This window comes from Sinohyriopsis cumingii, chromosome 14 (assembly GCF_028554795.1).
Source record: "Sinohyriopsis cumingii isolate HCF-2022 chromosome 14, ASM2855479v2, whole genome shotgun sequence".
Taxonomy (NCBI): domain Eukaryota; kingdom Metazoa; phylum Mollusca; class Bivalvia; order Unionida; family Unionidae; genus Sinohyriopsis; species Sinohyriopsis cumingii.
Window position 1 is genome coordinate 85,122,983 of NC_142974.1, and position 11,918 is coordinate 85,134,900.

Here is an 11,918-nt window from a genome sequence, read left to right on the forward strand (position 1 = left end):
TATATATCCCGCCCCGCCAAGCGTTATGGCTTTTCATGAAGATTAACAGACAATCGGAAATTACCATTACATAACACGCTGGGATGATTCACATACCAGATGCATACAGACAAAAGGTTGGGAGTGAATACTGACAAAATATAATGGGTTTGTACTGGGACTATACAATTGGAACAGGTGGGGTGACGTCACGGTACTTAACATTGACAACAACGCTGCAAGGGGCTGATCTCAATCCGGACCAAACAGTGACAGTAGAAATAGCCTATAACGCCTGGCGGGCCGTGCCATATAACTTTATAAACATAGAATCACCTACGAAACATTCCATAGTGATGCGAGAGTTAATCAATACAATACAACTGTGTACAAAACAACACACTCATACTAACAAAATCCACGTTATTTACTATCAATACATTGTGGAGAAGGAAATTGTTTTTATCTACAAAACATCATCCCCTACAATCACCTCATTTAGAAAAGTATCTTAGTTTATAGTGACACTACTTTCACAAATAACAAATTCACTGAGTAGAGACAAGGGTATTTTATTAAGGAAAACCCCACAAGAACACACACACACACACACACACACACACACACACACACCGTATAAACACTTTTTTGTTTAAGGATAAGTGTTCAGGGAAGAAACCAAACACAAATACACACACATACTACGGACAAGGGAAAGTTGACAACAGGTTGGGTTTGTATCATGTTTATGTGCGTTTATGTGTGTGCGTATGTGTGCGCGCGAACGGTTTTGTATGTGTATTTTGTTTGTATGTGTTTTGTTTGTGTACGCACTTACGTTTGTAGGTGATTGTGTGTTTCTTTCTTTTACTTAACAAAATCCATATCCCTTAACGAAAAAGTGTGTGTATGTGTGTTTTTGTATGCACACTTTCGTTTGGGCGTGTATGTCTGTATGTGTGCACTTATACATTTGTCTGTGTTTGTGTGTTTGTTTACTTCCCTTACAAAAAACACTATCCCTTTTTTCCAGTATCAGCAACAAATTTAAAAAAAATAGTTGAAATATAATATATTTAAAGGTTTATTTCATGTAGAAACAGACATGAACAGTTTTGCAAACATAACTGTGTTCCTGTTTTATTTGTTTGTCTTGTCTATGTTTTGTATTAGCCTTTGAAAAAGACTCATTCAAGAGTCGAAAGCGCTCAGGAGTGTTAGATACTAGTCTCACACTGTTCGTTGTCAGTTTATTGCATTTATTATAATCAATCCCTGACACGTTATAGTAGTTGCTTGCGTGTTAATTTGTTGTTATTGTTGTTTTTGTTGTTGTTGTTGTTGTTGTTGTTGTATGGTTTGACTTATTCTTTTTAGAACACGTTATCTATACATAACGGCCAGTATTAATGGTGGAGGAAGAACCCGAGAAAACCCCGGAAAGAACCACCGACCCACGAGAAGCTGTTGGCAAGCTTTCTCACATACTCACATTGGCTGAATCCGAGACTCGATCTCATGCTGACAGAGGTCTGATGGAAGTGATCCGTAACGGAGAGCGTTTTAGATTACTCAGCCACTTGGGGCCCTCGCTTCGTTAAGCTTTGCCTACTTAGTAGTTTACTACAACGCAACGACACGTTTTGTTTGTTATGACTGGTTTATAAAATATATTATTGCAATAGTACTGGAACTGTTTGTATGTTACGTTTGTTTTATTTGGCAGTTTCATACAGCACTACTGTTACGTGCTAGTTTGTTAGCTTTGATCTATTCCACAAATTTGGCTGGTTATTAAGCGCACCAACGACTTTAGCACGAACCCATTTATCAGTGAGTGGGTGAAAACGAATCGTACCCACGAATATGACTGATTTATATATCTTCAAACACTTCCATGATTACCTTTACAATACATTTTTGAAAGCCTATGGAAGATAAAAAAACATTGAATATTACTATAACAGTTGTCTCTAGGTGATATCCCAGGCGAGAACATATGCACTATATTCATGCATATAATCTCAGTCACCTAATTTTGGAATGAAATTATTATTACATGTAGCAGTTGTTGTCAAATGTGATGAGAAAGGTGGGTAGATAAAGACATAACTGTACCTATAAGTAATCCTCATTCATTTCTCCTCACAATAATCAATGCCAGATCACTTCCGTGGAAATCAAACTTTTGCACACCCACTTCATACAGGCAGGTGTCAAAGTAGACTTTCCTAGATGGCGTCAAACTATAGACCTGTGCCCAAAATTCCAATGCATAAAATCGACTTTATCTTCTGCAATGATACCATTAATTTTTAAGCAATCCACCATCAACCACTAATGAGTGGCCATTCACATAAGATGATTCCTCACTTAAGAGGTACATTATTCCATTCACAACGTCTGAAACTTCTCCTATTCGATGTAAGGGTGATCGTTCAGCCATGATGCGCGCAAATTCCTCTCCCAGCAACTTCCCCATGTCATTATTAACCAAACCTGGATCTATCCCGTTTACTCGGATCCCATATGGTCCCAATTCGCAAGCCAGCACCTCCGTCAACATCTTTTCTCCCGACTTAGATATACAATATGCACCTATATTGCCCACTGGTTTGTGGGCCGCCACACTTGCCACATTCACAAAAGTACCTCTACGTTTCTCTGCGATCAACTTTCGCGCCACAACTTGTGCAACATTTAAATATCCTTTCAGATTGACGTCCAAAAGTAAGTTGATATCTTCTTCACTTGTGTCCAACATGGAGCCCATTATCAACACGCTAGCATTATTGACAAGTAAATCTACCGTTGGAAGACCTTCAATAACTTCTTTCGTGGCTTTCCAATCCCCCAGGTTCACTTGAACCGTCGTTATTTCAGGATATTTCTTTTTAAGATTCTGCAGGTTTTCTTCGATGATATCTAAGGCAATGACCTTTGCCCCACGTTCGTAAAGCGCTTCAGCAGTTCCACGACCGATTCCTCTTCCTGCTCCGGTCACTAGCGCAACCTTGCCTTCAAATCTGGAACTAGATGTCATTTCAACCTGCAACACATATATATCTGATCGGCATAAAAAAGATTGTAACTGATGTAATCCTCAAAATGCATTACTATCATGTGGATTGTGAAATTTTAACAGCTAGGAGAACAAGGCTCTATGGCTCTGAGGTCATCCTGCACTTAACAATGGCTTCATGTGATTTATATATATATATATATATATATATATATATATATATATATATATATATATATATATATATATATATATATACATATATATATTCAAATCTGAAATTGGACGCTATTTCAACATGCAAAATATTTAAAACTGAACTGCCTCAAAAATTTTTTTTTATATCCGGTAATTTTGAACCTGCACATTTCTTGCTATTTTATTGGTTGTTAAGATTTAAGATCTTGGAGATGAAACTACAAGGCTATTTGGCACACACACACACACACACACACACACACACACACACACACACACATATATATATATATATATATATATATATATATATATATATATATATATATATATATATATATATATATATATATATACATATATAGACACTTCAGTCCGTCTGGCACCTTAAATTGACTTTTGGGGATTTATCATATTTTTGTAATACCAACCCACTTGACATATTTAATGTAAAAAAATATACCATATACCATTTATACATGACACTTGAGGCATCTGATACTTAAGACTGGCTTTGCGCTATTTGTGTTATTTGACTTATTTTAGACCAGTAAAATTGTTGCTACATAAAACAAAAATTTAACTGATCCGGTCACATCAGGACTTATAACAACAACGGAATTGACATCTTCTGGGAATTTCAGATATGCTTAAAACCAGTAGAAAATGGTTGTTAAATATAATTAAATTACAAGGATTCATAGAACGATAAGGTATGCTATACTCAGTTAAAACATCTTCTGATCTTACCATTGCCAAATCATTACTTCACACAACAATTATTTGTTAACAGCGTTTTGAAGGTATTTTAGACTCAGTTAAAAAACAAAAACAAAAGAAGTGTTCTCATACCCAAACAACAGATCTACTTTATATATCACAATTCCGAGACCGGTGTGCACAGTGGAGCTAGTGTTTCTTATTATGGAATGCATTTCACAAATACTTACCGAAGGAAATCCTTTATTGTAGTTTTGTTTGTAAGCGTTGATGTCGTGGCTGATGGAGTCTTTATATATCACACAAGCAAATTGTATACACTATAGCGATACGTTTTAACTATGTTACTGTCTTGCGCAGAACAGGCATCTACTGCATGCACTATTGAACATTATAGTGTGTAAACGATATGTCGCGGTAGATAAAGCCATGATAAATGTTAGCACAAATGGAGAACATAACTTATGAATAAATAGAGAATGTATATTACGAATGTAAGCATGATAAATAAACTACATGGATACCCGTCTTCTGTTTCTCTCATTTTCACACCTTTCTTCTTCTCCCTATCTCGGTTCTTCTGTCTTCTTAAAAAAGCAATGGGGAGGGAATAAAGAGAGGTATTTAAATCCAAGGAGATAACATGGAGAGAGTCACTAACCTCATGCATAAAAGAGAGAAGGAATGGAAGGAATGAAACATGCACGAGATGAATCGGAGAGAGCGATAACAGTGATAGAGGGTTAGGAAGAGGTCGGACAAAGAAGCTCTCTCTCAAATATAAATAAGCGTAATCATGTCGGTGTTAACAATTAAAGAGTCTTGTAAAATTTAATGTCATCTGTCTCTTGGATTTGGTAAGGTCTGCTGTTATTGTGCATGCTATGCGCGAGTGACATTCCCTATTGTAGTGTGTGTTGACGTACTGGGAAGTCTGATTTGCTCTGGTTTCTTCATCGCTCTTCTTTCTCTCACGTTTCTCTGCCACCAGCTGGCCTCTCTTCACATCAGCGATTGCTCCGTCTATCTCCAGGTGACTCAGTCCTGCACTTCCCAGTCGTCGGGTGAAATGTCGCATGTCTTCATGTCCCTCTTGCCCACCTCCTTGAAGCGGAACGTGGGGCTGCTGACTCTTCTGGAGCCAGTGGCCAGCTGTCCATATAGGATGTCCTTTAGCAGTCTCCCATCCTCCATGCGCCGGACTTGTCCCAACTATCGACGGCGGTATTTGCTTACCAGGGAGTACATGCTGAGGATATCTACACGCTGCAGGGTGCAGGATCTTGCCGTGTGGGATGCAGTCTGGCTAGCAGATTTTCATGACGCGTTACTAGGCACCGTATATGGAAGATGTTGAAAAAACGCGGTATATATATATATATATATATATATATATATATATATATATATATATATATATATATATATATATATATATATATATATTAGCCAGTAATACTCCTACACGTAAGACCTGACGCTGATATTTATGTTTTGGGCGTCACGGTCGTACTGCATAACTGGCAGCGCTATGTAGTGTGTTTTGATGTCGACTAATATCGTAACGTAAGTCTAATTTTCAGGAATATCTCTCACAACTGGCAACTTAAAAAACGGCCTTTTTCTAAAGTAAAGTAATAATGTTTTAGTCAGAATTTACTTGTTCTGATATCTTTTCTCTAATAAATTTAAATTCTCACAAAAGAAATGGGCCCGTTTTCTAGTTTATCAGGCGTTCATTTCAGTCTACTGTAAAGCGATGAAAGTCGGGAATGCCGAAATCGGGTTAATTTGAAATATTATTCTTTAACGAAACGAATACAAATATATTATGCCTGTTGGAACTGTAAAGCAACGTTTCGTTTCATTCAGGAAATATATCCGCCACATGAACCTACTTCCACATACTTCGGCATACCTCGACTACCGTCGCATTGCAACAAATTCAAATGTATGTGAACGGAACATGTAAATAAGTCCATTTGCTAGTGTCATATTTTCATTCCGCCAGGACAAAGACAGCACAGTGAGTACATTAATTACACATAAATTAGTGAAAGAGTGTCGATATATGCTACCAAAAGTGTGAGATATTCTGAAACTTTGACTACTCATTCCGCTGTCAACGACATCTGAACGAGCTATAGAAGGCCGTATATTGGATAGCAAGACATAAAACCTAAACAAAATTAACATGTGCTATATCTTACATGTAGGACTACCCCAGAACAACACCCACCTCACACCCCCTAAAAATAAAAGACAGGACATAATTTCCTACCCAAGTATAAATTTATCATCTTTTAAACATTTTTTTAACCAACACAAATATATATCTTTTTGTGACCACTAGTCCTCATTGCTTGATCAATATCAGCCCTGGTGATGTTCGTTAGCATATGTGTCTTGCTTTATACCGTTTCTCTTAACATGTTTGATGTTGTTCGTAGGTGTCACTTATTATATTTAACCAGTGTTGCATTACACAAATGTAAGTTTGAGCAAGGGACAGCTCAATTATGATGCAGCAAACATAATGGCTTAGCAATTAGAGGCAAAATACAAGGCATGTGTATAACGTTTCCAGCTCATGCGTAATACAGTACAGACTGAACAAAGCAGTAAAAGTGGTATGAACAAGAAGGGATTCTATGTAGATGAAGCCAGAACCAAACTGACATACAATACTGGAGGCTATTTATTATATAGTAAATATAATCGTATCTACCCGAGATACCCATTCCACAACTAAGCTTGCATAATAGTAGGCATTTGAGTTGAATTGCAAAATTGACGATAGCACATATGATGGAGGAATAAACAAGTACCTGCAAGCACAATATGAAATTTTATTTAAAAAATGCCCCTTATATGCACATACTGACTGGCCCCCACCCTTTTGTCCTATATTGTTTTCACGGAATTTGGTAGGAGTAATATCAATATGTATATGTTGTCAAAAATGTACTCGGGTTTCGTTGCCGCGTAAAGCGTCACCAGAGGGTGGTATATTTTTTTTGGCTTAGTTATTTCGAAATCCTGAGCGAAACTCAGACCATGCTGCACGAACAAATGGCTTGCAGCGGGGAAACTAAGTACCTAGCTGCGCATCTGTCACAGCTAGTGTACTTAGAGAGCAAATTCTCGAAAAACATCACATTACGCCAGGTCTTGTCAGGACGCTCACCCCTTTACAGGAGCAAATCTCCAGCTGTAGAGGTAATGAAATTCTTTATTATTATTCGTCTATATGACAGAATTGTTTTTATACTTTAGATGTTTTAGAGCCTTAATGTTTCAAAAAGACTTCTATCTGCAAACATATTCATTAAATTCAGTATCTAACGAGCAGGAAACATATTTATTCTAAATTCTACGGAGAGTCAATACCTAGGTTATACAACGCTATATTATAACTACTATAGTCTGGTTCGAGTTAGCTATTTGTTGCAACTGAACAGACAACTTGTATTTAATTTTACAATGTTTTCATTAAACGATTAATGTATTGGTTGATGAATTCATGTGCGTGCATGCGTTACATATATGACTGAAGTACTTAACCGTGTCATATGTACTACACGGTTTAGTTATCATTTTAGCTGCCTAAATGCCATGCCGTGTACATCGTTTGATGTGGAGTCACCAGCTGTAGAGCTGCTTTATACATGCCTGCCATGCCTTGTACATCGTTTGATGTGGAGTCACAGAACTCTGTGGGGGTTACTGTGACGTATGCGCTTGTTTGGTGACGTTGGATTGGAAGAGGGGACTGGTTTTCTCGGTGCTAGGGACTAGGTCTTAGCGACCAACGGGTCTGTGATGTGAGGGATCCTTCAGCAGACAGAGAGGAGCGGACCATGCGTTGGTGCTTCTCTGACCATTTACTAGAGATCGTGGAACCGGAGTTAACATCTTGGTCGTCTTGTTCATACCACTTTTACTGCTTTGTTCATGTTATTTCCACAATTGCATTTGTCATTCATTCCTATTGTTATATCGTTATATGAACGATCGATAGGTTCATAATGTCATTCATTCCTATTATGTCGTTATATGAACGATCGATAGGTTCATGTCATTCATTCCTATTCATATATCGTTATATGAACGATCGATAGGTTCATCATTTCATTCATTTCTATTTCAATATAGTTTTACGATCGATAGGTTTATGTTCATTCCTATTGCAATGCCGTTGTGTGAACGATCGATAGGTTTATTCCTATTGCAATGCCATTGTGTGAACGATCGATAGGTTTGTTTATTCCTATTGCAATGCCGTTGTGTGAACGATCGATGGGTTTATGTTAATTCCTATTGCAATGCCGCTATGTGAACGATAGGTTCATCATTTCATTCATTCCTATTTCAATACCTGGTTACGATCGATAGGTTCGTAATTTGCACTGCTTATCGTTTTATGAACGATAGGTTAGTAATTTACACTGATTTTCTAAATCGTTATTTGAACGATACATAAACGATTCTTCTCTAAATCGTTATTTGAACGATACATATTTACGTTCTTTTGTAAATCGTTATTTGAACGATACCTTCAAGACTTTTTATATTGAGGTGTAGGTCACTTTTATTTTGTTGATCAGTGATAGGATTCACGTTTGTTTTGAAATTCCATTCGTTAAATTAATGTGGAGTTTTTTCTTCGTTGATTTAATTGTTGATAGTTCCATGTTAGGAACTTTATAGTTTTCCATATCTTTGGATTATAATATATACATTTTTGTTCTTGCATTTTGGAAGTAAAATTGAATTGTTATAGTTTTATCTTAACAGGTAAATACACATGGTGTACACGACAAAACATGTCAGGAAGGCTATTGCTGGAAGGGGATGAAACATCATAGAATAAAATGTCGGTGACTGCGTTATATATATTGGTAGAGTGGTTCTAGGGGGAAAACAAGCAGTAGCTCCTCTGAATATTTTACCAGTGCTATCAAGTGTTAAGCTTAGTTGGAATCGATATGATATTTCCTCTTCCAATGCAATGACAATGATAATAAATATATTGTTGCAGCCACACATAATTGTTTAAGTTGGTCTGAGTCTGAAGGTCTCTTCAACAAAAGTGCTGATTAAGAAACAAAATTTCTACTTAATATCATGTGTCGCCTTGACCCTATCGATCAGGGAAAAGAGTCCACGAACGTTCCCTCGGTCTGGAATTTATTTACAAAACCTTGAAGTGACCATTTAATATAGTGTTAGGTTACTAAGAAGTATAAACAATAATTAAGTTGTATTTTATTCCACGTAAGTGATATTTGAAAGGTTATTAGTCTGAAATTGTAATCGGTATTAAAGGTAAGGTAAAGACTCATTTGAAATAACTTCTGTGTGAGAGTTTGTTACATGAACGTATTACTTGTATTTTTTGTCGCATGTGGGCCTTACTCAGATTAGAAAAGAGTCAATGAAAAAACAATAAAATAGTTGTAGTGGGGAAATAATCGGTTAGCTGCTTCTGCCCACACCCCACTTTTCCCGATTTGTTAAGTGACCCATTATATATATATTTCACTTTTTAGGCCTTAAGTATATGACCAAAGAACCCATTAATAATAAGTTGTTTGGTTGGAGGTGGCGAAATAAATGAGCTATCTGATACTGGCCCACCAACTTATTTGTTAAATGACCCATTGCATGTATGATATTTCACATGTGGACATTAATCTTATTACCAAATAGTCCAGCAGGGGGAAAGAATTGACTGTTACACTGGTTAAGCTAAATCATACCCATATGTATGAAATAGCACAAAAACTTCGTCATAGAGTTGTTGATGACGGTATGACCCAAATTTGTGCTAAACTAGAATTCCTTTGTGTGCTCATGCTTTTGCTTATTTTTGGGGCAAGTGCTTTACTACACTTAACAGTGAGACACACTATGTGCATGCTTGTTAGAATCTAACTGCAAAGTCTGAATATAATCAGTAACAGAAAGGGATGTTTGAAAGTTTGGGGTTGAAAATCGTCTTGATCCAGATGGATTCGGCCTATAACATGAATCAAATAATTAGTGAATGTAGTCAGTTATCTTCCCTTTAAACTGATAGGTGGTAGCATGTAACAAACCAAAATTATATCCGGTATACTTCCTACCTAACAAACAAGCAATACAAAAATAGAGCATCTTCATAGACATTATCGGCGGTGACAGAGTAGTATAAAAGACGAGTAGCTAAGTTATCTATTTGAAAAAATGAGTTAATCAATAGGCTAAATAAATTAGGCATCAGTTATATTGTTGTTGCAAACGGAAAATCTCATTTTCTCGTTTTCGCATAATAATGAAATACTCGTTAATTTCAGTTAACTTTGTGATTCTTTTACAAAATTACTGCCGCCATGTATAATCTAGATATACTAAGAAATGTTTTTATCCGTTAGTTGGGAATTGTACAAGATTCTTATTGAATTGAATATGTTTAGGTCAGACATACATTTTATATTTTATTAAAGTAATATCATAACTGCATTATTGACAACTATTATTGTTCTTTTTATTAGCAGGTTTTAGGCCTATGACAAACGGTTTTATCAAATAGTTTGTATAAGTCATATGAATGAAATGAAATGTTACTGTCTTAATGCTACTCTCCTCCAGACACCTTTTTTTAAAACAAACATAACATTAATATTTTGATTATGACGTCTTTGCTTTGTATTTAAAATGGGATTAATTTAATATTCAGCCCATACACGGCTGAGAGAGAGAGAGGGAGAGCATAATTATGTCAGATTGGGACATATTCTGTTTTTATTTTATTTAGATAACCTATACCTAAAATATTATTTGACAGGGACAAAATGAAATATATTATCATGGTCCAAAACTGGTATTAGTGTGTTTTTAGCTTTTGCAAGAACGGTTTGCAATACGATTTAGAACATGACACCGGATTGTGTTGCAGTAGAACATACAATGTAATATTTTAAAGGGAATTATTTCTGATTACAACACACATACACACGCAAATGTTCACCAATGTAATAATAATTTATTTATGAGGCCTGGCTCTATCAAAAGGCATGTTTATTGCAAATTTATACCAATTCTTATTTACCTCTCTGTGACCATCATGTATTTCGCAGTTGTTCACTATATTAAATGCAATGTTTTAAAATCTTTTTATCATGGTGTAAGTAAGAAACTGTTCCCAAAGTTGTTTTGTATTTTTAATTGTCTTTTACTGAGTGAATTAATAAATCTTGACTGACCAATAATAGATTGTTCTCAGGAATGATAAAGTCCAACAATAACCACATATCGGGACCAAGTTTAATATGGCTCCACCGTTTGGAAAGATAGCTGGTTACGATCTCTCATTGAAGCATGTTCATCCATGTCATAATTCTTGTGTGCAGGGAAAATATTGCTGTTTTATAATGTGACCAGAAACATTATCTTTTCATTTCTTCATGCAAAATATTTGAAAACAGTTTAATAGATTCATTGCACTAGGTAACAATTTTATTAATCTTTGTGAAATGAGACTTTATGTATGATTCTTTAAAAACTTTAACTGTTTTTATCGTATTAAATATAGTGGTGCGTGCATTTAAAGTTTTATAGAAATTTTAACTAAGCTATTGTACACTGAAGTTTTGTATCATTAGCTGAAAGGAAGAATGTACATAAGGTGGAGATGGAATTTAGTATGAATATGTTTGCATTGCTCCAATTCTTAATGCTTGGAATGTTGCACAATCTTTAAACTGCATTGTTTTGAGGAAACACTATGGGCATTTACAGGCAGTTCTTGGTCAGTATGATTCGCCGCATTCATTTTCAACCTGGATTAATTGCCTGTCCTGGGATGGGAATTCACAATAAGTATATAAATAGGTTAACATATTGGGATGCTTTAAAGAAAATTTCAAAATAAAAATACAACAAAAGTAATACAAAATTTGGAATGAAACTCGCAACCTCTTGTTTGGCAGTGGGTACACACAGAAACAACTCTTGT

General features: G+C 35.9%; 1 long non-coding RNA gene and 1 pseudogene across 2 annotated transcripts; one reads left to right on the plus strand and one right to left on the minus strand.

Moving 5' to 3' along the window:
• Window positions 1–535: 535 nt before the first annotated feature.
• LOC149784281 (carbonyl reductase [NADPH] 2 pseudogene) lies at window positions 536–4,288 on the minus strand (annotated as a pseudogene). Its single transcript, XR_016413831.1, has 2 exons — window positions 4,150–4,288; window positions 536–3,028 (listed from the first exon to the last, which is right to left on the minus strand). The product of XR_016413831.1 is annotated as a carbonyl reductase [NADPH] 2 pseudogene (transcript).
• Window positions 4,289–6,944: 2,656 nt separating this feature from the next.
• LOC149784282 (uncharacterized) lies at window positions 6,945–10,423 on the plus strand. The gene is made up of 2 exons (XR_016413832.1): window positions 6,945–7,138; window positions 7,522–10,423. It is a non-coding gene; the product is annotated as an uncharacterized LOC149784282 (long non-coding RNA).
• Window positions 10,424–11,918: the final 1,495 nt, after the last annotated feature.